This window comes from Elaeis guineensis, chromosome 2 (assembly GCF_000442705.2).
Source record: "Elaeis guineensis isolate ETL-2024a chromosome 2, EG11, whole genome shotgun sequence".
Lineage (NCBI taxonomy): Eukaryota > Viridiplantae > Streptophyta > Magnoliopsida > Arecales > Arecaceae > Elaeis > Elaeis guineensis.
Genome location: NC_025994.2, coordinates 107,276,668 through 107,282,553, shown reverse-complemented (window position 1 = coordinate 107,282,553; position 5,886 = coordinate 107,276,668).

The window sequence follows — 5,886 nt, the reverse complement described above, 5'->3', positions numbered from 1 at the left end:
TACCTAATCCCCACACTCCTCCATGTTCAAATCATTCCATCGAATTTATTTAAAAAATAATTTTTTAAAAGCACCTTTTGTTTAACTTGTTTTTCAAAAATTTATCCAAAAATATTTTAATTTCAATTTTGATATCGATTTTGAATGCAAATCAAATACGCCGTCAATATGATTATTTTGATTTCTATTCCACTCCATTTCATCCTGATTTCAATCCTGAACCAACACGTCCCAAATATCTATCCAAGTCTAGTCTAAGTTTCGATAGAGAGTGGGACTTGCAATTGAGTTGGTTTTGTTGGGTCTGAAAATCTCTAATCAGGACCAACCAAGACCAGATCAGTAAGGTTGGGCCTATTTTGCTTGGATTTACATTTTAAGCCTTCAACTTGAGTAAATTAAATAGCCAAAGAAATAGTAAATCTCCTAAGGGGTAGCCTAATTGGAACGAGCTGCTAACCCCTAACCAACCTATCCTAGGTTCGAGCCACGATTGGAGTCGATTAAATGAAGATTTAATCTGATGCCTGGATGGGGAGGGGGGTTTGATTATTATCTATATCCGTAGGTTCAGATCGAATTCAGATTCAAGTTTGAATAGAAAACAGTACTATCAATATCATACCCATATCTATGCTACAATTTTTGGATTTTTTCCAAATTCGAATCCAAATCCGGTCAAATCCTATTTTTTCGATTTGACTGGGTCTGTTATAGTGCATACCTATCGGATCGGATCGATTTTGCCATCTTTATCCCCCTCACTCTTTTTTTCTATCAAAAAATAAATAGTAAGCTTTTGAAATATTTTTTTGATTTCTTATTTTCTCCCAAAAAATGCTATCTTTTTGTATTAGAAAAATCTAATGTTGTCATCCAAGGGTTGTTTAGTATTTTCCTTCTCTCTTCTCACTTCATTTTTTTTTTCAAAATTATTTTTAGTGTCGATGTACTTTCCCATGGTTTTAATGCAATAAAAGCTATTATTTACAAGTGGGCTGTTATAATTTTTGCTACAGCATAATTGCACATATTTTGAATAACTTTTTATATTTTTTTATCTATTATCTATTTCTTAGCTTTCAAGCACTCCACTCTCCCTCTTAAGATTACAAATGAGTTGGATTGATCTGTAACCCGATTTGATCTGACCCGCATAAATCTGACTCAAATTATTTTAAAAGACCCGTAGATTTGAGTTAAATTCTAAAATAGGATCTATTCTATTTGCAGGTTAGGTCTGGATTTACTGAATCTAGACCCGATCCAACCCATAGAATCTTTTGGGTTGATTTAGATCTTAAGATAAATGATCTAATCCAATTCAATCTGTACAACCTTTCTTTGGTTTTGTTCTCCTCTATTTATTGAATTTCAAAGCTCTTTTCTTTTTTATTTATTTAATTTCTTCATTTGTTTTCATAATTACAATCTTTTAATTCTTTGAAAGGTAACTTTTTAAACTCATATTTCTGCTATTCCATCAACCCCATTCATGATTTTAAATATATATCAAAAGGAAGCATGATGGACGTAGAATTAGATATTTATTCATCAAATATTATAAAAATAATAGAGACATATTAATTTAAAAATAGATAAAATAGAATTTTCTGACTTCCTCCTATCTTCATTCGCTCAGACTTTACACACAGGTTGGTAAATACCAAGATTCTATTGATCAAAGGTTGTTTGTTGGCTATCATCACTAGCATTTCAAATTATGTCAAATATCTTGATATTTATTTTTGCATAGTTTTATTAATTGAATCTTGATACTTATTTTAGTTTTATAGACTTCATTAGAAACATCAACAAGAATAAGAATATAAGTAAAACTAGATGTGGATTAAGAACAAGCAATAGATTCAGCATCTAATTGATAGTTTGAAAATTGATGCATAAGCCAACAATAAAGAGCACACACCGAAGAAAAGCAGGTTCTTAAATGGTGTTGCTATATAAAACAATGTCATGACAATCTTTATTTGATATTTATTGATCTTGTCATTTATAATATAGACTCAAACCGATCTGAATCCAAATATGAACTGAATCCATATTTTATAGATCGAGATCGGATTATACATGGATCTGATCCAATCTAAATGATCATTGGGATAAGAAATTTGATCATGGATCCGATCCGATCTGATTTTCTATTGGATTAGTTTTGGATTCAATATTTAGATCCGATCAAAGAAGCGGATTAGATCGGCATCACTCATGATATGACCCAATTCGATCCGACCCATTTGCACCCCTACTCTCTATCATTAAAGCATTGTGTTACTTCTCTATCACTTATTCCATGAATATATTTACATTCTTTCCCTAAATTTTGTCTATGTTTATCCATGCATGCATGTTTGTGTGACCATGCAACTAGTTTCTTTGGACAACAAGTACCATTCACACATTTTATTATCATATAATTTTTTTTTATTATATAGATATGATAATGTTGGTAAAGCAAATAGTAAAACTCTTTTTCTTTCTTTTTTTATATTTATAGATAAAGCCAGCAGTGTCCGTAAAGCCAACGTATATACTTATATAAACTCTAGATCCTTATTATCTTATATAGATGCCAACAATTAGTATATAAGATGAAAATGACAAATGAACAAGCAAACATGCATGCATGCACGCATGCACATATAAAAAGGGAGCAATTATCCAAGTGGTCATATCTCTTTGCTTAGCAACTTTATGTAGCCAATACTTAAAATTCAAAATTCCCATTATCATTGTAGTTATTTTCCTCCTCTCTCTCACTCATATATATATATATATATATATATATATATATATATATATATATATATATATATATATATATGAGTGTACTGTATGTATGTATGTATGTACATTATATGTATGTATGTATGTATGCATTGATGTATGTATGTGTTGCATGTATGTAAACTTAAGATTCATCATTATATGTTGCTGCCATCCAAAATCCTCTTTGGTAAAAGCGGCTAAGACCACGAAATACAGGCATAGGGGATAGTGAGACCATCCTAATACACAGTGTTGAAAATAGAAGTGGCAAACGGGTCAGGTCGGTCATAAATGGATCAGGTCATAAATGGATCGGATCAAAAAATGATCAATCCAAACCCGACCTGTTTATTAAATTGGTCAAATATTTAAATCCGAACCTGATCTGTTTATTAAACAGGTTATCTGACCCAACCTGTTTAATCTATTTATTAAATTGATCAAATTAGGTTAAACGGGTTAAACAGGTTAAACAAGTTAAATGGATTAGAAATAGGTTAAACAGATTTTAAACATGTTAAACGGGTCTTAAATGGGTTAAACAGGTTAAACAGATCGGGTTAAATGAGTCAGAAATAAGTTAAACAGGTTAAATGGATTATCTGACTCAACCCAACCCAAATATTAAATGAGTTAAACAAATTAAATGGGTTAAACGGGTCAGATATCTAAATTTCATATCCGATCCAATTATTAAATGGGTTAAACAGGTCAATCCATTTATGACCCAAACCCATTTAGCCTAAATCCAAATCCATTTGTGGTGGGTCGAATACGGATTAGGTTGGCAGGTCGGATCATATTTTGCTAGCTCTAGTTGAGGAACACAAACTGTATTATAAGTAACAATTATAAAACTAGAGTACCATGGAGATTATCAACCCCTAAGAGCAAAGTAGATCCATCCAAGGCTCATTAACCCCTATATGAGTTAGTTGAAGCACAACAAACTAGTTAACCCATATGACTTGGTGGTGTGGATGGATAGGATGAGGAGGTTAAAAAGGCATCTTGGAAGGTAGGTACTCGAAAGGGTAAACTCTATAGAGTATTACAGTCGTCTTATCTAGCTCTTCAGGACAAAAATACCAAGAAAACCCATCGTGAGAATTGAATATGCAAAAATGGAGTTGCTTCATTATATAAACTTGCATCAATAGTTGTAATTCGCAACAACTACTACATGCGCCACCAATCGGGCATCAAATAGAGTAGTTGCTATGTTGGATTACCGTCTATCGGCTATTCTATGATCTGGTGGTCTCTATCTAGATCTTGATCAACTTTTACCTCTCGGCTATGCGAACAATCTGATTGGCCCGAGTCCACGGCTGCACTAAAAGGTCTGAGTCTCCCATTCCCCAAACCCTTGGAAATCATCCTACATGGTAGCCATGTCTCGAGTGAAGACACCATGAGACCATCCTCTAAGAGCTTTTTAAGAGAAGTAGAGTTAGGATTCTACTCACAATTTAATCTTCAATTTTTCTTGATCAAAGGTCCAACGGTGAGAAGCTTGAAAATCACCACTACAATAGGTTGCTCCCAGCAACATGTTGCAATGGACATGTGACTTCAATACCCTCATAATTATCGAGTTATTTGGCTATCCCATAGAAAGGGTGGAGACATTTGTGAGGAGAGCTAAGAAATGAGAACTAGAAGGCCATAGCTCAAGCTCTCCTAATGGAGAAATTTTTTGGCATATATAGTCCACCACACATATTGTAGGTAGAGCCAGTAGACAAAAAGGTCATGTCAGCATTTTGAATTAAAAATTTCTGCAACCACCTCCACATACTACTATTTAACCACCTCAACATATCGTTATTAAGGTTCAACATATCGTTATTAAGGTACTTATAGAATTTTTCAATTCAAAATACCATTGTGGTATCTTACTATTGACTTCATCTACAATATATGTGGTGGACTAAGTCTGCTCAAGAATTTCTCTACTTAATGCCGCTAGTCTGCCTGATTGAATTGATTTCATCGGAAATCCACTCGAACAAATTTTGTCTTACCCCTTCCCTTCGATCTTGGCACTTGATGAATGATCAAGGCTCGTAGGTGGATTGTGGTCGGTCGGTAGTGGAAGCCAAGATCTTTGAGGATGTGCCTATTGTTTAGGAATATGGTGTAGTGGCATCCTCCATTACAAAGTCCGCCATTAGTTTCTTTAGGATAATAGTTTGCCCTCTTTGATCCTCTAGTGAGGGCATAAGGCTTGGTCATGGCCGATCCACCCGTGGCCAAAACACAATCCCCAACATAAATTGCTGCCAAATGTCATTCTCTTATAGGCCCACCCAAATTCTCAGTATCAGAGGCTGAGACAAGTCCAACCTAACAGCCATTACTGGCTCAACCAACAAATACTACATATATAAATCCACTTGAAGAGGGCTAACAATGGCAAATTCGATGTTTAATACCACAACCTTATCCTACTACTTCCAGAACAAGTCTTGAAATGCTTCTTTGTAGTAGCAGCAATGAACACAAAATTGGCTCACCAGGTCTCCAATGCAAGCACATGGTCCTCAACCAACTACAGTCCCATCCCTCACATGTCATATCTTTCTCGGAGGCAAATTGGAAACCCATAATCAATGTCGATGTGAGAATGAGTGGGAATCCATGCTCTATTTTCTACTTGGCTATTATTCACATAATGTAATCTTCAATGGTGGTCAGTCCCTGAGGAATTTGTTGTTTGGATGGAGCTTCCATGGCTATGTTAACCATCTGTGGAGATATAACCCTTCCTATTCTCCAACGCCCACTGATTCCATATTTTTTCTCTCTCAATTAATTAAAGGCTACATCCGCTCCATAATTACCACTATTGGGGGTAAAATTATCCTTGCAGAAGACTCTAGAAATGAAGCCTCATACGGTGATCTCTGAAATATTCTTCATTGTCCTCTCGTCGGGATCCGATCCTTCTCCAATCTTCCATACCCTGAACAATTGTTGTTGCCCCTCGTGCACCGTTCGTCAACACTGGCAATCTCTGAAGTGGCTTGGTTGGAAGGAAACATACTAAATTCTAGCAACAAGAGACAAGATTCTAGCATGGCAAAGAAAAGTTAA